Source organism: Pseudorca crassidens, chromosome 11 (genome assembly GCF_039906515.1).
Source record: "Pseudorca crassidens isolate mPseCra1 chromosome 11, mPseCra1.hap1, whole genome shotgun sequence".
In the NCBI taxonomy this organism is placed as follows: Eukaryota; Metazoa; Chordata; class Mammalia; order Artiodactyla; family Delphinidae; genus Pseudorca; species Pseudorca crassidens.
The window spans coordinates 20867187-20889243 of NC_090306.1; the positions used below are offsets into that span (position 1 = coordinate 20867187).

The 22057-nt window shown below is 43.8% G+C and overlaps 2 protein-coding genes across 9 annotated transcripts in view; one reads left to right on the forward strand and one right to left on the reverse strand.

Moving 5' to 3' along the window:
- Positions 1–18280, reverse strand: part of LMNTD1 (lamin tail domain containing 1) — a 440677-nt gene extending 422397 nt beyond the window's left edge. For all 5 annotated transcript variants that reach the window (XM_067695956.1, XM_067695955.1, XM_067695954.1 and 2 more), the window contains exons 1-2: positions 18140–18280; positions 8807–8977 (exon numbers count right to left, since the gene is read on the reverse strand). The gene's annotated coding sequence lies outside the window, so the exon portion shown is untranslated. The remainder of the gene's footprint in view (positions 1–8806; positions 8978–18139) is intronic.
- Positions 18214–22057, forward strand: part of RASSF8 (Ras association domain family member 8) — a 129831-nt gene continuing 125987 nt past the window's right edge. For 3 of the 4 annotated variants that reach the window (XM_067695960.1, XM_067695959.1, XM_067695961.1), the window contains exon 1: positions 18214–18426. The gene's annotated coding sequence lies outside the window, so the exon portion shown is untranslated. Of the gene's footprint in view, positions 18427–19108; positions 19215–22057 lie in introns of those variants that run through there. The other variant, XM_067695962.1, reaches the window with a different exon arrangement.

Below are 22057 nucleotides of genomic sequence, written 5' to 3' on the forward strand. Positions count from 1 at the left end.
GGGGGGCTAGCAATTTGTATTTTTACAAGCCCTCCAGGTAATTCTGATGCATGGTCAAGGCTCAGAAGCAGAGGCCAACGTCATTCAGTTTCTGCTCAGTTCCATGATTTGTCTCTGCCCACATACTTTTCTTTTTGTGCCTTACTCTCTTTGTGATTACCAACCATTTTGTTTGGTATCATTATCCATTGTTTCATACCTGAAAGCCCTGATACCCTCCATCTCCATCCAGAAAGGGGGGGAAAAGGGTGACCATTTGGCCCTCAAATGATTTAAAATTAGGATCTATGGTCTCTTTTATACAGATTTTTTTGGTCCACCCCAAATTATTATACCTAACTTATTGAAAATTTAGGCAACTCAGTTTGTTTTAATTTAGTTTACCAAGTTTTCATTTTCGAAGCCACTGTATAACATAAACCCACTCACAAATCTGCAAGCCTTTGCTCTGTGTTTTGTTTTTAACGGGTAAATAGAAAATCTCCTACCACAGGAAACTACAGGTAGCACTGAAAAAAACTGGTTTTCACAGCACTGGTTTCCGAACAACTTGAAAAGCATCAAGCAACTCAATTATCCTAAAATTGTCATCCAATTTGCTTCTCTGTGGGAAAGCTAGTATTCTTATGTCATGAAGACCAAGAAATTATTTGCTTTCTGGAATATGTGAATATTTTCCTTCCTACCACTGCCGAATCTCTGAAAGAATATCTAGGGGCAGCAAGGATGGGATGGGCATTGGGACCAGGGGCAAGGGGAGAAGAGGTAAATGGGAGCTGAGAAAAAAAAAAAGATGCTTTTCATTTCAAATGACCCCCAAATGTCACTATTTAATTTGATGAATAAGTTTTAAAATTATCCTTTAGTAAATTTTAGCTAAGTCTAGGTACTTCAAATAATTGGATGGTTCAGGTACTTATTAACTTTCCTCCTTCCATTCCTCAAATATTGATGCAAATTAATTTTCAATCAACAAAATTTATAGACATGCATGAGTCTATAATAAATTAGTGTTCATGTGCAACATTTTGGGGAAATGTCATTCTTTCTCATGCCATTCATTAGGATGCATTTTGAGGGGAAGCAAGTCAACCACTTAAGTTGTAATGAAAAGCATTTAGTATTTATTAGTGTGTAGGAGTCTTGTTCTCAAAGGAGCATTTCACAGCTATTATTCATTCAATCTCAGTTCCCCTGGGAGGGAGGGAAAGGGTGCCCAGTGAGACAGTCCATGAGTTGAGTCATTGTTCAGATCCATTCCAAAGGACTACTCAGTTTCAACTAAACCCCTTAGGTTCAAGTTAAGATTCTCTGGCTAAGGCTTTTCTCTGTGATCTACTCCCACTGGAAACAGCTCAGACATCACTTATCTGGCCTCCGATCACCTTCCCCCTACAAGACCCTGGGACGCATACAGGGACAAGAAACCTTGAGGAACAAGAGCCTTCCAGGATAAAGCAGCTGCATCTTCAGATTTCTTCTGAGATTCCCATAGTCCCCATGACAGCCAGATCTTACACCTTATTTTCAATATTCCAAGATCTTTCATTTGGTGACAGTGATGATAGAAGTCCTCCTTTCTGATTTTATCTTCATTGATTTCTATCTTTTGTACTTCCTTCACCTTACAGAAATGACACTTCTGTCTCATTTCTTTCTTAAGTCTTCTTTCTAATCCTAGCTAGTCAAGTTCCCTCTGGTTTCCCTTGCTCTACCAACCAGTCTGGACTCCAGGACGAGTTGCTTCAACACTGTCTTCTTGAACAGTCCTTCCACGTGTTACCTTTTCTGGAGTCTTTCACGTTAATCTTAGCCTCTTTCAACTTCTTTTCCATCTCCACACCTAAGCTACCAAACTTTTGGGAAAGACTCCAAAACCATATCAAATACTTTTCCTCAGCAGTCCTTTCAGACACTCCAGTGGACTTTGTACAGCTTCACGCATGATGGTTACTGGTTTACCCCCCTAAAATGCCCCGTTGTTATTCCAGCTTCCTTATTCTATATAGTTAACCTCGCCACTTAATGTTATCACGTCCTTTTTGGCCTCCCCCTTCAAATTTTCTTTGTGTGTCCACTCTTTTCTTCCTCATTGTTCCAGAGGGAGCTGTGCCCCTTCTATATTCAATTTAGGCATCCCTTCAACCTTTTCTCCATTCCTTTCCTCAGCTCTCTGTCTCCTCTCTTCATCTCCATCTCTTGAATGCTTCTGTTAGGCCTACAAACACTCTCAGTATTCTATGAAAAACAACAAGCAAGGAAGCAGACAAATGTTGGTCTCCTTTCCAGGGCAAATCTATTTGCTCCTGGACCTCTTGAAAACTGGCAAATGCCGCACTGTTTCATAGAAATCTCTTTCTTGGGGGCCACCAATGACCTCTAGTCACCAAATCCAATGAACTGTTTTATCTCCAGTTTACCTGATCTCTCTGACATGTCTGCTGTCACCAACTCACTCCTTTCTTGGCTTTTGGGACACCCACCGTGTTCTACCTGTGCCTTCTTTCCTCCCTTCAGGGATTCCTTCCTCTCCCAACTTATCGAAGTCATCTTCCACAGGTGCTTTCTCCAGACCTCTTTTCTCGAATCTCTTCTTGACTTCCTCAACTCCCACATTTTAAACTACTGCTTCTTGTGGATTATTCCAAAAATCTAAATTCCAACTGCCATTGGACATTTCTACTTTGAACATTCTAGAGGAAGGTTTGCAAAACTAATTCTATAAAGGACAGCTAGTAAATGTGTTAGGCTTTGCAGGCTGTACGGTCTCTGTCATGACTGCTGAACTCTCGCTGTTGTGGTGTGAAGGCAGCCACAACACATAAATGGAAGGGTGTGTCTGTGTTTCAATAAAACTTTATTTACAGACACTAACATTTGAATTTCATAGAATTTTCATGTATTACGAAATACTCTTCTTCTGCGGAATTTTAAAAAATCATTTAAAAATGGAGAAGTCTTTCTTAGCTCTTAACAAAACAGGCAGCAGGCTGGATTTGGCCCTCCGACCGGCTGGCCCATCCCAGAGGCATTGCCACAGTCACATGCTCCTCAGCCATTTACTCCTCCTTCCCCATTGTGATACTGTTTCCTCTTTAAGGCTGTCTTTATTTTTGCCTTAAGTTAAGAGTTGTGTGCCGTGTAATTTCCTGCAGGTACAGACTTCTTCTAGAGTGGGCTTAGGAAAAACAAATATTAATAAAGTATTCCCATGTCCAGATAAGGAAGCTGAGGCCCAGCTTGGATCTGTCGTAGAGTTGAGTAGCACTAAAGCCAGCATTAGACGACTCTTTGGACCAAGACTCTAGATGAATTGTCACACAGCGGTCAGTTACTATAATGTGGGTATATATATATATATATACATTAAAGCAACTTCATTTATTTATTTTATTTATTTTTTGGCTGCGTTGGGTCTTCGTTGCTATGTGCGGGCTTTTTCTAGTTGTGGCGAGCGGGGGCTACTCTTCGTTGAGGTGCGCGGGCTTCTCATTGCAGTGGCTTCTCTTGTTGCAGAGCACAGGCTGTAGGTGCGCAGGCTTCAGTAGTTGCAGCACGTGGGCTCAGGAGTTGTGGCTCACGGGCTCTACAGCACAGGCTCAGTAGCTGTGACGCACAGGCTTAGTTGCTCCGCGGCATGTGGGATCTTCCCGGGCCAGGGATCGAACCCGTGTCCCTGCATTGACAGGCAGATTCTTAACCACTGCACCACCAGGGAAGTCTCTGTGGGTTTATTTTATTTATTTATTTATTTTTGCGGTACGCTGGCCTCTCACTGTTGTGGCCTCTCCCGTCGCGGAACACAGGCTCCGGACGCGCAGGCTCAGTGGCCATGGCTCACGGGCCCAGTCACTCCGCGGCATGTGGGATCTTCCCGGACCGGGGCACGAACCCTTGTCCCCTGCATCAGCTGGCGGACTCTCAACCACTGCGCCACCAGGGAAGCCCTGTGGGTTTATATTTTTAAACACAGACACCGAGAAGTAGAAAACCTAAGAACCTTGATTCTTTTCAGACCTATGATCCATATTGCATTCTATCCCATACTGCATTATATCCATATTGCATTCTATCCCCCTTACAGAACGCTATAAGCACGTTCTCTCGTCAGTCTGACGGCTGGTTATGTCAGGCAGCCAGGAACTGGTGGAAGAGGGGAAGCAATGTTTACTAGAGCGAACTGCCACAGATGTCCGTTTAAGGTTGAAGTCGACATCATCGTATGAGTAAAGAAGATCTAGATTACAAGTATCATAATCTCGATACTGGCAGACAGAGTTAAAGTCCAGTATTGCATTTAAAGAAAAAAAAAGTGGGACTTCCCTGGCGATCCAGTGGTTAAGACTCCCCGCTTCGACTGCAGGGGGTGTGGGTTTGATCCCTGGTCCAGGAACTAAGATCTTGCAAGCTGTGCAGCGTGGCCAAACAAAACAAAAGAAAATTTTTAAAAAAATAAAGTGAGATGAATTTGCTACTAGTTAAAAATATGTACAGAGAGAATGGATTATTTTCCTGTAGCTAATGCGTATTTTATCCTCTTAAATGTTTTGTCTCAGAATTCACCCAGAGTTCTGAGTTCTACGAAGAATACTGTAATATTCACTTAGTTTTTTTAATGTTATTAAGGTCGTAGATTCTTTCATAACCCCTTTTCCTACCTCTCCCGTTTTAGGATTTTGAGGAATGAATTCATCCCTACTTCGTTCAGGGCTTAGATGTTTGTTTTTTTAGCCATGGGCCAATTTGGCACTATTTATTTTAACTTTCATATTTTAGATTATCTTGTTAATATATATTCCAATGGAAGATCTTTACGAAAAACCTAAATTACAAATGTTACTTTACTTTGTGAGAAAAACAAAGCAACCAACAAATACACAAGAATATTCAGCAAAGAAGTACCATTAGATACGACACCAATTGTGGTATAAAAAATAAACCATGAATATGTGTGTGATTCTACCCTCATTCCAATTGATAATTTTTTTTGAAATTCAATGATGTTAACCTTGCTTTATTCTTCTTTCACTATTGTATTATAAAGTGACCCTGGAAGAATTTTGTTTCTTGAGACTACATTTGATCATAAGCAGAATTTGGCCCTAATTAAAATGGGATTATCATGGGATACTATATCAAAGAAATGTGCTTCTGAGGTGGGTGTTCTTTTACTTGTTTTCCTTTAATAGATATAATGCAGGCCAGAACATATTACCCCTTTCAAATAACAACTCTTTGGAAAACATGTCTGGCTTTGGTAAACAGACTTTTATGTTTGAATGGAGGATTAAATTAGCCTTATCCATTTCTTAATATATAGAGAAATACACTAGCAGAATCAAAACCAAAATGTCTAGAGTTTTGTTTTTGGAAGAAAATTACTTTTTGCTTATGTAGTTTTTGATTATTCAGTATATTTTGGTAAAATACTTTACCAAATAATTTTTGTAGTAGTTTTATAGAGTAGGCTAAGCTGCTGTAAGAAAAAGCGCCCCAAAATGCAGTGGCTCGAAGCACAGTGAAGTGTGTTTGTCTCCCAGGTAACAGTGCAAGACAAGTGTCCCAGCTTGGTGGGCAGTTCTTCTCCAGCCAGTCACTGGGGACCCAGGCTGGCAATAACTCTGCCATCCACAGCTGGCTTGCAGGGTCGCTCTGGTCTAGGTGGCTACGTGGGGGAAAGAGAGGGAGTCTCAGGCCAGGGAGATCCTCTTAAGCAGATGAGGCAGAAGTTCCTCGAGTCACTTGTACTCGTATTCCATTGGCAAGTACCCACTCCCATGGCCACACCTAGCTACAAGGCAGACTGGAAAATACAGTCTCTCCATGTGCCCAGGAAGAGGGGAAAAACAGAAACGGCGTACAACTGCAGTCTCCGCATATCTTTGGTTATGAAAAATTATGAATTACCAACAACATGCATTTCAAGGTCTCTAGAACGTTATACAAAACACAATAAAATGTAAGAAATGAACAGGTTAATTTTTTTCTATTATGAAAATATTCAACAAGGTAAAAACCAAGTCAGCTCTCTTTGATTTTATGTCACCACGTCAAAAAGATTTTTTTTGTACCAAACACAGAGAGGAAATATCCAACTTAAAATAAATCATGTCCTAAAAGCTGGGAATTCATTTTCTCATAGAAACAATTTTCTAAAAGTGGCCAGGTTCCAAAATTACTTCAAAAGGGCTCATTTACCTCCTGTGGTACATCTGCATTGAAAAGGCAGTGGAACGCAACACAGTAGTGTAGCACTCAAAACGTGAGCTAGAAATAATTTTTTTTAATATTTTTAATATGGAAATTATGTTTAATTAGAGAAGGACGAGGTGAGGGCCGTGGGGAGTGGGAAATGAATACTTTAATGCAAAGTCAAAGCGAACTTTCAGACGTATTCTGGCAGTGGTTCTTCAGTTTTGAAAACACACCAAAATGTGTTTTCCTCCTTCGAGGTTAATCATAAGTGAAATGAATATGCTTATCAGCCATGCATTACAGGTAGATTTCTGGAACAAAATGGGAGGGAGAATATAATGAACAAGGTGTAGGATGAGAGAAGTCTATAAGGTAACCAAGAAAGAGAAGGGAAGGGAGGAAAAATCTCACATGCTCATGTCTCTAGTCTACAAGGTATAAAGAAAGAGCTAAACAGAGGGAAAGACAAAGATGAGGGTGGAAGACAGGAATCAAGACTGACATAGGCATGATCTCTCAGGGGGGAAGGATGGGGACAACTTGGGATTGAGTCTTCCCTGACCCCATCTCCAGGAATTTGATTACTGACTGCAGTGAGGGTCTCAGATTAGAAGAGGCAGCATGCGAGCAACCATGGCTAGAGAAAGAATGTTCGCGAGCTAAGAGGAATTTAGGGAGTGACTGACTTCTATTTCTTTTTTTGTTAATTGGCACAAGGAGAGTTCGTGGTTTAAAATTAAGAAAAGGAAAACATATCAAAATGAAAATTAGAAGAATCTTCATGGCAGAAAAGATACATCTGAACAGGGCCCTGATGAAGACACTCCTTTGCATCTTTGAAGTACACATTTGTTTTCTTCTTTCTAGCTGTTCTATTTCATTACAACTTAATAGTTCCCCTACTGCGTACAACATGACTTCTGAAATGCTTGATCTTGAGTAAAATGGCAATTTTGAGCAGCTTGATCTGGGGGTAAGTCCTGTGTCTTAAGTACCGTGGAAGGCTGTTCCCCGTGAGGCTGACTGACTGCTCACAGCCCACTGATTGAGGAGCTCACCAAGGGATGTGGTTTCTCTCGCTTGACAACCACACGTACTATAATCAGAGAGACATGACATGGGGCTCCTCTGAAATTACCTCGAATTGCCTTCCAAGCAGTACTTGGTCTAACAGTGGCTCTGGCAATAAGGAACCATCGCCATGGGTATCGAAAGCCCACCCAGCCTTTCTGAAGCCTGAGTACGAAAAAATGATTTCTTTAACTTCGGAAAATGAAAGCACCATTTGAAAATAAATACGAATTCTCAAATTGGCTGCAAACTATTTAATCAAATGCCTTTTGTGGTTTCAGAGAATATGAAGACAACCCCAAACATGTTGACACAATTTCACAAATTCCTCTTATCCCAGCTTATTGTTGTCTTAAGTATTTTGCAGAGAGATACAAGTTTATGAGACAAGGAATCGAAATGAAGTTGAATAAATACAAGTGTTTGTTTGTATTCCATCTTGAGTCTTAACTCTGAGCCTAATTAGCTGCGTTATCTTGAGCAGGTCCTCAGACATCTCTGGATTTGATTCCTCAACTGGAAATCGAAGGGATTCGATGAGATGAGCTCTAAGACCCCTTGCAGCTCGACAGGCAGTAATTCAAGTTTTCTCAGCTTCAGCTTTGCCGTGACAGGGGACTTTACTGGGTTTTGGGAAGACGGAGCTACTGCTTCACGCCTATGCAATACTGCCCTGAACAGACATGTCACAGCTGCTCTGGTTCCTTCTGACAGAGACTGCTTGGATGGGTGTGAAGCCAGTGAAATTCCAGCAATAAAGACTTGTGGAAAAGCGGCCATGGGACTCTTAAGGTTTTCCACTATAACCTGATGACCCTCAGCCAACTTTACAAAGTGATGAACAAGCATTCCCAGTCAACAAAAAGAAACCCTTCAACCATGGCTCAGCCCCTCCCTGCCACTGGAGCTCTCACTCAGAACGCTAATGCCAAAATACTGGTTTACCAGTATTTTTCATTTGCAGTAATAACCTCTGAGTGAGGAGGTTTATCAGCAGAATGGACCCAAAACAAAAACAAATAAGTGCATGAAGAAACTTTTCTGTCTCATATTGGCCCACCTGGTACCGGTGCTCATTTCTGAAACATCACCAGGGCATCAGTGCCCTCCCTCCCGCTCCTCAGAAGCTAGGTTTCTGGTCTCACACTGTCTCCCTGTCCCACCATGAGACAGATTCGGGAAAGCATCTCACTAAAAGATCAGGCCTCTGACCTGAAACTTCTGATTTCAATAGTAAGGATAAAGGCTACCTTGCACTGGGGCCTACTCTAGGTCAGATCACTTTATTTGGTAAACATTCTTCTTTTTTTAATTTTATTTATTTTTTTATACAGCAGGTTCTTATTAGGTGCCTACTTTATACATATTAGTGTATGTAGGTCAATCCCGATCTCCCAGTTCATCCCACGAGCACCACCACCACCACCACAACCGTCACCAACACAGGCAGAAACTGAGGCCCAGACAGATAAAATAAATTGCCCAAAGTCAGCCCCACCGGCCCCACCCTAGATGCTAATCCACTCACTTCACAGCTTACCTGGAGCCATCTACAGGGCTCTGTCCTCTGGGGTAGGTGAGAGTAGCCAGGAGGATGAAGAAGGGTTAGAAACTGACAACCAGCATTGGAAGACTTCAATATATTTCATCCTCAAAGAGTCTATCCTTTTGATAGCTGTCCTCACTCAGGTTCGGGTCTCTGAAGGTCGCTCTGAAAAGTGCATTAATTTGCTTTTCATTTATCTAACAAAGACTCTTACATGCACAGTGACTACTGAACTGGCTGCTGGAGAGTAGGTCTGAAAGAAGAGGAGAGCACTCCAAGATGCTGTCCTCGCCCCAGGAGGATTAGAGTCCTGTACGCAGCCTGTCAGACCTCCTTTAAACCCATGTAACCTCCCAATGCATCTTGTCTTCTGCCTACGTTACCTTCTGCCGACATTAAGAAACTAGAATTATTAAATAATTCTAATTAATAAATAAATAATTAAGAATTATTTTCTCTCAATTTTAGAAATTTGAATTTTAATCATTCATGTGAAGTTTTCACTATCTCTAAAATATACCCTAAGGATGTCCCTGATTGCTCACAGTAAACTACTGGTTATGTGCAAAGTAGTTCTTCCCCCAAATCACCACTTCTTCCCTTTTCCAACTCCAGCCTATTAGAAAAACAGAAATTAAAACCACCGGCCTTGACTGACACTGCCATGGGGTCTCCAACGGTTTCCTTTTTCTGCATAACACACAAGCCTGGGGGTTGACTGCCAAGGACTGGAATTTTAGCTCCCATATTTCATTTTGTCTTGCTCGTTTTGCTTGTTTTTAATAACTCCTTTTTATCCCCTTATTTGCTTCTACGTCAAATGGCCAGACAGAACTAGACCCCTTACCTACATGGACCCCAGAGTACAATCACAATTATTCTTTTATTACAGGAGTAGGGAAACTGACATGCTACTCATCTTTGATTAATTTCTGACACTTGGTTCTAATAAACAGTGGTTTTTGTTTTAACCAACACTTCCCTAGGGAACAGCAGGGGCTAAAATTAAAGCACAGAACCAAAAAACATCTCTGCCCTGAGGAGAATAAAAAGATTTCTTTCTTTTGACTTACTCTCTGAAGCTACCCGGGGCTGAATTGATTATCTACTTCTGTCTAGAATCACTGAAGTATTATGCAGTTTTTTCTGCAGTTTGACGTGCTGTTGTGACCCCTATTAGTATGGGGACGTCCCAGTTTTGAGGGCAACAAGTAACACGGGCATTCTTCATAGGGCATCCACTCTTCGTCCATTTATTTGTTATAAAGCTCTAGTGGCCCATATTGCTCACAGGATAATGACGTTTTTAGAAACCAATGCTTAGAAATCAATATATAAATTGAATGCTACGAGTGAAGTCACAGAATAAGGTAAAAAATAAATAACAGAATTATATTCACTGAATATTATATTCGTGGTACAAATTAAGCCTAACTCAATTTTTTTTTTTCCTGGATTTTTTAGTTGGATTTTTTAACTGTTTGGGTCATTATTAGAAGCTGGAGCAAGCCTATTCTGCCATGTCTCTTCTCTTTCTGTGACACCAATTATTTCAATTTATGATGCATATATTCAGATTATTAGAGCCAGATATGACATATAAGGTAATTCTAGAAGCCCTTGCTGAAAGAACAATGCAGCCCCACCTGGATGTCCGGCCCTCTTGCAATAAACGCACGGAAGGTACACAGGGAACAGTGGAAGAGGAAAGACCTCTGTCAGACCACGCTTCCACCTTAGAAAGGTCCAGGAAGGCAAAGGGACTCACCCAGGGTGAAAAAGTTTATTAAGCCGAAGAACTAGCACTCACTGGGCTATTTCCTAGGATGGTCCCTTACCTGGTAAAAGACACGTAAGACCAGGAATGTCCTTGAAAATGCACACTGTTGTCTTCATCATAGTTTACCTGTGGGTTATGTGCCCAATTTGCTTGTAAACTGACTTGGAAACATCAATCATTCTCCAATAGTAGGTTAACTTATTTTGCTGGGTGAGCAGTCCATGACGAGGAAGTTGTGATGCTGCCGGGGCTGCCTGATCGTCACTCCTCAGCCCTCACCCTCAGCACGCTCTGGGCACCAGGTGAAAGGAACCGGCCTAACCCAGACCTCAATTTGCAATTCCCTTCTAATCTTTGCACCCTGAACCTTTGCCAGTTCTATGCTGCATTCTCTCAGCCCTTTTTGAGTCTTGCCTCACTCTAATTACAGTGGTAAAGAGTACAGATTTTGAAGTCAGACTTCCTGGGTTTGAATCCCAGCTCTGCCGCTATCTAATGATGGACTCTTGAGTGAATTACTTAATCTCTCTCCGTTTTGGTTTCCTAATCTATAAAATGGGTGTAATAGTATACCTGATAGGGTTGTTGTATTTAAAAAGTTATTATATGAGAGGTATTCAGAACAATGTTTGGCACAGAGTATACTGAATGGGAAAATTATAATTATTGGCTTTGTTTATATTCTCACCTACAGGCCTGTAGATGATGATGATAATATAATAATAATGGCAACAACAACACTTATGTACCAGGCACTGTGCTGAACGCTTTACACACATTATTCCAGTTAATCACAGTAAGTCTTTACGTGCTACTAGTATTATCCTCTTCTCTTCTACCCCTTATTTTTTGCAGATAAGAAAACTAAGGTCTCAAGTAGTAAGAAGCAGAGTCAGGACTTGAACCAAAATCTGTCTTGGTATCTTCCCAATCTTTCTGAGAAAAGAGGCTTGAAGTTCTTTGAAAGTTCTTTTACTTAAATGGGTTGCCTTACCTCCCATACAGGTCAGGAAGACTGAAATCCCCACATAGGCTGAAGGGCAGCAGCAGGAAGGGAAGGGTCTCTCCTGGAAGATGTCAGTCATAAGACGATGACACCATTAATGTCTTAACCTGCCCACCCTGCCTTCCACCGTGTCACACGGCACCCATGTGGGCTGTACTGCTGAGGCCACCCGGACCCCTTACTTATTTGAGTACAGAATTAGAAAATGTTCTGATTCCAGCCAAAGTGGTACTATTTGTTATCTCAATGTCAGTAGTTCTGGGGAGTCATTTATTTCTACCCCAGCCTTAGGGTAAAGGGAACATCTCTTCCTTTCCCAGATTAGAAAAAAAAAAAAATTATGATTTTCCTCCCTTCCTTCAGGGCTTATAATAGCCAGTATTTTACACTCTTGCCTCACACTCACCTAGTCTCAGTTGTCAATGTATCTTCCATTAGTCTAAACTGGTGTCTTCAGCGGAAGGTCTGGGGCTGAAGGACCAGGGGAGAGAGAGAAGGAAAGTGCCCAAGTTTGCTAGAGGAACACCATGCACAGCCTTGTCCCTGCTCCTGTACCACCTGCCCACACGTGTATCTCCTCTGGGGCTCTCTGCCCCCTTTGCTCCCACATTGTACCCCAGAGCGTCACCCAGCACCTCCCAGGACAGCCTTTGGGTGCTCCCCTGAAATGCAGGTGAATCAGCAGCATGGCCTCTGTTTTTCCCTAAGACCCACCAGTGGCACCCACGCTACACTTGGCTCATGGGGCTAAATTTAGGAAGGGGAATAGCATGGGAAGGATTTTTACTCTACTCCCTTTCCCCACACCCACCATCATATTTAGCCGTCAAACTATTAGAAGGTGTTGCAAAGCTGAAGTTGAATGTTTGTTATATTAAGAGTGGTGGGAAAAAGAATCTGAGAAAAAAATATATATATATATAAAACTGAATCACTTTGCTGTACACCTAAAACTAACACAAAATTGTAAATCAACTATAATTAAAAACAAAAAAAAAGAGTGGCGGAAAAGCTGTTTGAAGACAGACAAACACAGCTCCAGCGGCCAGGGGAAATAGAAACCCTAGTGGGCAGCTGAGGGGCTGACAGAGGAAAGATAAGCAAGCAAGTACATTTCTAGGGCCAGTGGAAGAGAACAAAGGGGGAGGTTAGCAAGTGGCCTCAGACATAAGCCTTAACCCAAAGGTCCCCTTGTCCCGTCCCAGCCTGTCTGGATCTATCCTAAATTTTCCTAACATCCTTAGTTCCTTCCTTACTGGGCACTTCACCTCAGTCACTGAAGCCACCACCAGCTGCCACTGCTTGGCACAAAAGGTAGGTGAGGAGAGAGGGAGTTCCCAAGCCTGTGCTGGAAGGAGAGACGGCCTCCGCACGTCCCTAGTTGTGCTCTGCGCATGCTTTCCTTTAGAGACAAGGCTGCACGTGGTGCTTGGTCTCCGCAGTACTTTTAGTAGTGTGCTTCAGTTGTTACAGGATCCTTAAGGGCTGGGTGTGGAGCTCTAACCTATCCATATATGATGTGTCATGGGTGCTGTCGGTACCCTTCTCAGATCCCTTCCTGGGGCCAGTATGTGCAGCCCTAGCTGCTGTGAGTGTTGGTTCCTAAATGCAGCTGCCTCTCTCTCACAGAACCACCTGTACCCTTGGGGGGAACGGGAGGTGCCTTGCATTAGGGGTTACCACCAACCTACAGCCAATGAGTGACTGATAATAGGTGTGCAAAAGGCCAATCTCTTTGCCCCAAGGAACCAACTCTGTGGTCCAATTCCTGCTCCAGAGTTCCCCACAGGATCATGCTAAAGCTGGTCTCCAGCTGAGGCCTTGTCTTGTCTTTGCTTTTATCCCCCTAACCCTATGCTACCTCCCTCGTTCCCCTTCTCCTGAGGCACACCCTCAATAAGTCACTTGCACAAGAATCCCTGTCTCAGGCTCTGCTTCCAGAGAACCTGATCTAAGACACATGCTCATTTCATGTTTATTAGAGGCCCCTCATTGTCACCAGAGCAATACATCTCTGAGAAAACCAAGGGTGAGAAGAGGAACAGCTTGACAGGACCCTAAGCCAAATTTGGACATACAGTGCAACTCAATTTATAATATTCCTGGGCCTACGCCTAAATGAAGATTTACTTATTCATACTCTAAGGTAATTTTTCTCTTTCTACAGAATATGAGTTATTATACTTATTAAAAGAATTAGATGCGTAGCATTTATTATTAATCAATACATTTGTTACAATTCTTTCAAATGTGGCTGGATGATTCTAAATTATTTTATAATAATTATTCTTACTATGGTCATATAAATCTCACATTTTAAATCAGTTGTTGGGTTGTTTTCCCTCCAAGAACGATAAACTCTGTTACTGTGGATGATTGGGTCCCTGATAACGAGGCTCTGGTTAATCCAGCAGTGTTATAAACAGATCAGATTTCCAGTTTGCAATTAATAAAAATATAATTAAACACATAAAGGCAAAGCAGAAGATATTTTAATCTTTCTGCTATGATTCAGCAGTCATATCGGGGACATCATTATAAACCTCAATTATAGCATTGGAGAAGTGTAGGGAGATTGGTGAGTGGCATTCAGGTGGAAAGAATGCCAGACAGTCCAGATTTTACTGCACGTGTTTACAAAGATGCAACTTCTTAACATCAGGCACCACATTCACTGTTTTTCCCCAGTATTTGGATCCTAGTATAGGCTCTTGTGGAGGCCCCCCATAGTTAATCTCAGCTGACCAAATCCATTCTCCTAGCCTACAATTAAAAAACCAAGTGCTTCCCTGGTGGCGCAGTGGTTGAGAATCCGCCTGCCGATGCAGGGGACAAGGGTTCGTGCCCCGGTCCGGGAAGATCCCACATGCCACGGAGCAGCTGGGCCCGTGAGCCATGGCCGCTGAGCCTGCGCGTCCGGAGCCTGTGCTCCGCAACGGGAGAGACCACAACAGTGAGAGGCCCGCGTACCACAAAAAAAAAAAAAAAAAAACCAAGACTTTCATTTTCGTGGGATTATCCTCTCAAAAAACTTCTGCCTAAATAAGAAGTCAATCATATTTTAAATCCTATTTCTGAATATATTTGTATTTATTCCTTTTGGTATAAACTGTTACAGTTTCCATTTATAGTTTATGCTTTATTTTCTTTCTATATTGTACTTTGCTATTTAACATAATAAAATTTTAATCACCCTCCTGCTCCATCAAATTATTGGAGGCTCCTTTAAGGAGTTATTTATGATTTGGTCTCTAAACATTTTATTATTTTTTTAACAAGAAACTATCATTAAATAAAAAATTCCTACAGATCTGAGAACTGTTGGTTGTTTCTAAAAAGGCCCTTTATGTGGGTCAAATAAATCACAATATTTATAGATCTTTGCAGTGTTTCAGTACGTGTACAAGATTTTCACTAGGAATGGTGAAGAAAACCACATTTAGTTGCTTTCTTCACACATATACTGAAGAGAAGAGGAGAGATGAGTTTTTTTCCTTCCAAACTTGTCAGTAACAGTGACTAAATGCAGGCTTGGTAAGATAGGCTGAATAACTTTAAATGATCCCATTTGTACAAATTTTAGTATATGACTTCAGGCTTCAAGGTAGCCTTGATATCACAAGATTGTTGCTGTAACTCCAGCTATTACATCTGTGTTTCAGGCAAGAATAGTGCTTGACTCAGCTCTGCTCATAAATGAGGACACACAAATGAGTTTTCCTGGAAGGCCCACATCCACATGGCCAACACTTAGTAACCCCTATCTGCAAGGAAGGTTGTGAAAGAAAACTTCTCACTGGGCACAAAATCAGGTTTCTATTACTAAGAAAGATGTGGAGAAAGGGAATGGGATGGGCAACTAGCATTATCTACCTAATTTTCTCTTTTAGCATCTCTTTCCTCAGATGGCCTGTGAGCTCATATTAATATTAATTTTGTCATTAATTTTTGTAAGCCCAGAACTAGCACAGTACCATATTTATTATGTTTATAAATTAATGACGAAAATGGAACTCTCAGCTCGTCATAGGTTAGAAGGAAGAAGATCCAAGGCAAGTATAACAGATGAGTAGATGATATGAGTTTACTGCATTTATACTATCATTCATTCATTTAATTGTTATTTCAACTAATATTAATTGAGTTCCCAGTCTGAGCCAGGCCCTGTGTCAGGCATGGGGGATAGAGCTATAAATACAACAGAGCCCCCGGCTTTAAGAAGGGGGTGGGGGGGCGAAGTTGGAGGACGATAGTGAGGGCTCCACTGGTAAACAAGCAATTTCAGGGTCACATGGTAAGAGAAGTGAGGAGTGGTCCTGAGCCACCGTTTGAGGTTAGTAAGCTGTTAGTAGTCTGGGTGAAACACAGAGTGGGGAAAGAAGCAGCGAAAGAGAAGGGAAGATAGGTGGGACTAGACAATAAAAAAATGTGTAAGTTATACTCAGAAGTCCATAATTTACTCTTTCCAGCACACATACCTACTTGTTTCTGACAAAATGTTTGTTTCTCCCTTGGACTTCCTCATGAACGGATTTCCCGACACGTGGCCCTTAATGGATCTGACCCACTGACAAGCTTCTTCTGGCCTAACCTGTAGTCACAACTGTGTTCCATGAGCCTTATCTGACATGGTACAACTGTCTTCCCAGCATCCCATCTTACAAGGTGGTGTTCCCTGGTGGACCTGTTTGGGAAGTGTTGGTCCAGATACATATTTCTCAAGCTTAGCAATCTGATTCCACTGACACAATAAAGACAAAGTTGCCAGGGATTGCCAGAGAAAGGAATTTATCCCCATATGTTTCTCTCCCTTCAGATTCTCTTCTTTTCTGAATCCATCCTCTCAGATTCTTTTCTTGAAAATCAAATCTGATTACATCACAGGGCTTGAAGTGCATGAATACTCACTCATCTAGTTAGGTTACTTTCAGGGAATATAATTAGAAAGCAGAAATAAGGGTTGTTTACAAATCCTGCCAAGGACATTTGGTGTGATCTCAGGAAGGCTTAACAGGGGTGTGATTATGGCTAAGAAAGCTCAAAACAAATTATACTATATGCTGAGGAAAGAATGCATTAACCACATGGGGCTGAGGTAGGGAAGAGATTTTTCTGGGTTTATCCGGGCTGGACAGAGGTAACTTCACTGACTTCTGCAGCCACCAGTAAGGCACACTCTGATTCGGAGGTAGGGATACCTTATCAGGTACCTGGATCCTAGTGCTTTCCCTAAATAGTGGATACAGATATTCAATCATAGCAAATTTCATCTGATTTAAATGCTGGTCACATGAAAGGTAGCTGTCATGAGTCAGTCAACTTGTTCACCTCTGGATGCATGATAAAATCGAGGTCAGGACCCTCCTGGTGACCAAGAGAGACTAGATTAAGGTTCTTCTACTTGGTAAGATCCTGAGTCCTGGTTTAACAATAGCCACACTCCTTCCTGTTATCACTCATCCCTGTTTCAAGACCTCCATGAAAGAAGCATGACTATGGCAGATTCATTTTGTTGTGCAGTGGAGGCTAACATGACATTGCAAAGCAACCATGCTCCAATAAAAGTTAATAACAAAAAAAAGAAGGATGACTATCACAGCAGAAAAAGGGAGGAAGGTCCTAAAAAAGAAGGGGTCAACATTGGCAAATGCCACAAAGGGCACCAGAAGATGGGGACTGAATTTTTCCATTAGATTTGGCAATTAGGCAGTGACTGGTGTTACTCAGTGGAATTAAAGGTTGACAAGGGAATGAGAGCTTAGGAAATGTTAACATTAAGGTTGGAAAACTCCTCAGGGAAGAGGATCCATGCCCTACAGAGTCTCTTAAAAAAAGTTCCCTCGGGCTTTACACTTGAATCATAGAGAGCTTTTCTTGTCCCCAAATCCTCCAAATGTAGATTAGCCAAAGTGGAGTCTTACCATCCCTCTCCTCAGTTCACCTCTGAGGTAGAGGAACTAATGAGCTGTGCAATAACTAAAGGTCAAAATTAAAAGAGGAAGAAACAAAAAGCCTACAAACCCAAACTCCAAACAAAACGAATCAAGCCCTGAGTAAGACGAGCGGTAACAAGTTGTGCTTCAAATGTAATATTCCCGTTTCGATGATTAAAAAAGCAAAAGAGCAAAGAAAAAAAAAAACCCAAAAACTGAGTGTCTGGAGAATCAAAAGGGACATTTTATAACTGGAATGCTTCCTTGCACCTCATCCATTATTCATCCTCATCCCATTTCCCTCCAAACTGATAGCTGTTCCTGAGTTGTGGGCTTGTGTGAGCACAAGTCTGGCCCAAAGAATGGATTCTGTCTGGTGGCTAGAGTAATCGCATGCCGTAAAAAAGAGGTGGAATGGTGAAAACAACACACACATCTGCGTTTCCATATGAAAGCACTGCTTTCCTTCATTGACAATTTGCTATATTTAAAGGTAGATGCGTGTGCATATGCGTGTGTGTGTGTGTGTGTGTGTGTGTGTGTGTGTGGTGGAGTGGGGAGCGGTTTTCTGAATCTGAGCCCAGCTCTTTCTAAACTTGGTTACTCACGTCTGATTCATTCGCTGTGTTTTTCGTCTCCTGTCTCTGTCACTGCCTGCTGCTGAGAAGGGGGTCGCTGAATCATTGCCACTCCAGATGAAAAGCAATTCAAACCCAGTCCTGAGGGGATGGAAGGGCTTTTTTTTTTTTTTTTTTAAAGCGTCCGCAGAAAAAGCCTCCTACTTTCCGGGGTGACGGTGGAGGGCAGTTTTGCAAGTCTCATCCCCGGGCTATGGAAGATTTTGCTCCGTGAGAGTCAGCGAGGCACCGGTCATCTCACCATTTCTGGCTTTCAGGTCCACGGGCCTCGGCTGGCTGGGGGTGTGCGACCGGCCGGGTGGCGTGGGGGCCGTGCCGGGGGGTATGGGGCGGGGAACCGACAGCCCGAGCGGCTGCGCCACGCTCCCCGCCGCTTTAAAAGCTCCCACAATGCAGCGCTGGCGTCCCAGTTCCGTTACACTGTCTCCCGGCGCGGGCGAACCGGCGAGGCGCGGGCGGGGTAGCAGGGGAGCGGCGGCTGTAACCCGAGCGCCCGGCCGAGGGGGGCGCCCCCGCGCCGCCGCTCTCGCGCGCTCAGCCAGCGGCCCGGCGAAGGGGCGGAGCCGCCAGCCGCCCGGCCCGGCCCCCGGCCCGGCCCCCGGCCCAGAGGCACCGGCAGCGGGAGCGAGCCGGCCGCGGACTCCGCCGTCTACGCTCGCCCGGCGTCCCGCACCGCGCCCGCCGCCCGGTGCCCGTCTCCTTGCCCAGCCTCGCCTGCCCGCTGGCCCGCGGCATCGGCGCAGCGCTGGGAGCGGCTCCCGCCGGCGGTGCCGCAGCTGCCCGCGCGCTCGCACACCCAGGCACCGCCGCCTGGGGCGTCCGCGCTCACCTAGCGCCGGCCGGGAGGTGCGCGGAGAGGGCGCGCCGGGGAGCTGGGGCCTCCCGCCGGTGCGGGGCGCGCTGCCGGAGGAGCGCCGGGGAGCGAGGCGCCCCGGGCTGCGTGGCCGGGGACCGGCGCTGGGCGGCCGCCGGGCGCCGCCGCGTCCCCAGCGCCCCGGCCGGCCCCGCGGGGCGGCCTGCGGGGGCGGCGCAGTTGCGAAACTGAGTAAGTATTAACTTTACTAGGCGGCCGAGATCTCTGGGCAGCGTCCGGGACCCCTCCCTCCTCCTCCTGGAGCCTCCGGGCTCCCCCTTCCCCGCCCCTCTCTCTGCACCTCGGATTTCTTCGTCCGATCTGCCCCCGCCCCGCCGCCCCCGCCGCCGCCGTCGCCGCCGCCGCCGCCGCGGGCTCCAGCTTCCTCCAGTTCACCTTTTCCCTCCTGTCTCCCCTTTGCGCGTTCTCCTCGCCGCACACACGCGCTTTGACCGAGAGTACGAGCTTGTTTCCAGCCTCTGTTTCCTCCCAGTGTCCTTGGCTGGGGAGTTTAGAGGCCACTTTTGTTGGAAAGGGAAATGTATGTCTGGCTTCTTTAATTTCGCTCCAAATGGAAATCGGATGCTCGCTTGCCGAGCGACTGCTTGGTGAACGCTTATTTTTTTCCTCTGAAAAGATGATTGGTTTACAGGTTTTTAAATGTTGTTTGAACGATTAACCATCCTCGGTGCCTATTTCCCCTTGCCGCCAACCCGTCTGGGGAGGGGAGTCCAGAAGAGGGGACTTTCAGAGTAATTCCGTTTTGCAAACTAGAAACTTTGAGAGGGTATGTCGCGGAGAGCTTAATAAGATTGAAGCCAAAGGGACGTGAGCTTTGAGTGTGGGGTTCTCGTGTAGCACAGGATCTTTCACGCCAGGTACCTGGGCTCGTAATCGAGTGTTGCGTTGTTATTTTAGCATCCTAGAGCCGCCTGGTTGCTGAACCACTACTTTCTCAGCATCAAACGGCATCTTGAGCAGTGCAGGCGTTGGCTATAATTGCGGGTCAGTATTGCCCCTGATCTTTAGGCATTAGACGGGAAATAGATGCAGGGCACGTTTCATAGCTGACTTAAACCCGTCAGGTTAACCTTGTCAATACATCAAAGCATTGCGTTAAAAAAATTCCTCCAGCCTGATGACACAGAGGGACGAACATTTATGGATTTTCCAGTGTAATGTGCCACAGGAATTCTTCGTTAGATCTGTTTTGTCTGCAGGAAGCACCTTTAAATATGGATAGATTTCTGATTTTCTGTCGGTGGGATTAACCACCCATTCTGGTAGAAGGCCCCAGGTAATCTTTTATTTATTTATTTATTTTTAGATTTATTTATTTTTGGCTGTGTTGGGTCTTCGTTGCTGCGCGCGGGCTTTCTCTAGTTGCGGTGAGTGGGGGGCTACTCTTCGTTGCTGTGCGTGTGCTTCTCATTGCGGTGGCTCCTCTTGTTGAGCTCTAGGCGCGCAGGCTTCAGTAGTTGTGGCACGTGGGCTCAGTAGTTGTGGCTCGCGGGCTCAAGAGCGCAGGCTCAGTAGTTGTGGCTCTGGGGCTTAGTTGCTCTGAGGTATGTGGGATCTTCCCCGACCAAGGCTCGAATCCGAGTCCCCTGCATTGGCAGGCGTATTCATAACCACTGCGCCACCAGAGAAGTCCCAGTCTTTTATTTTTTAATTTTCTTTTTTCTTAAGTCTTTCATCTCTGGGTTGCCAGGAGTTGGCAATCATGTTGTGAAGGAACAGAAAAATGGGAAGCTTTCTTAATGGATTTTCAGCATCCCGTCCTTTGCCTGGGTGAGGCAGTAGTGAATGCCAGCTAGCCCTCTGCAGGGAGAGGTACTGCATGGACACAGGAATCAGGAGGCAGGACAGAGCAGTATTGTTTTGGAGGATGGTTTGTGTGAGATTTTATCTTTTAGCTGGCATATCAATTGTACTTTTAATTCTATTTATCCCCATGGGGAACTATCCCAAACCATAAATATTATATGTGACCATACCCCACTTAAAGAAGACTGAACATAATTTGATGATTGGACTTTTGAAGGATCAGACACAACAAAAATATAATTTGTAATGTAGACGGTAAAACCTTTCAAAAATCCTCCCCTTCCTCATTTTCTCTCCTTTTAAGAGTCTTAAGACGGTACTCTCGATACACAGTTGGCAGTAATGCCTTGAATTCTTTCTAGGTTCATTGATAAGACCTAATTTGGGGGCTTCAGTAGCTGAGGGGGACATCAGAGAGCTCAGAGAGGGAGGAAATCATGGGACTGTGCAGGGAGGAAAGGCATTTCAGTTTGCTGAAGTGGCAGCATGCTGCAGAGAAAAACAGTTTAAAAGAAGTGAGAATGTTTAGATTGTTTTTAGTGTGCATGTTTCCTGAATTTGTCATTCGGTTGAGATATTTAGGAATTGCAGAATTTAAATTCTGTGAGGTTGTGGTATCATTTCTTTTTGCCTAGTATTTTATTTTTATTAAGGTTTCGATTTTTTAATGTGAATCGCAATGCTTGGCTTTTGTAGCCTCTGTACTGTGTGGCTTGCATTAATTTTTGACTTGAATGACTTGGTCATTTTGAGAAATGATGAGTGTTTCAGAGTTTCTTACTCATTAATTGATCTGTCTTATGTTGATGTAGGTAATGAGTAAAAATGTTCAATGTTGAATATTGTTACTCTTTCCATTATGGCTGATTCCTGGCATAATGGGTTTGCTCATTTATTGTAAACCATTAGGGTCCTAGATATCTTGCTAGTGTTCAAAACATAGCAAAACTCTTTGCGGGTAGCAGTGGCGTGGAGATGGGAGTGGGATAGGAAAATATTGTGCATCATAACTCTGAGGATTGGATTTTAAAAATAATGTATCACCTGTTTTCTCTCCTGCTAGCTTGCTCCAACCCTAAATAGATTTTAAACTTCAAAGCTTTCTGCAAAATGGGGATATTATTACTAAGAGCGATGCTGTGACAAGTAGAACACCTAACTTGGTGCCTGGCCCATCTCAGCCAGTAAATAAATGGCAGCATCTGTGA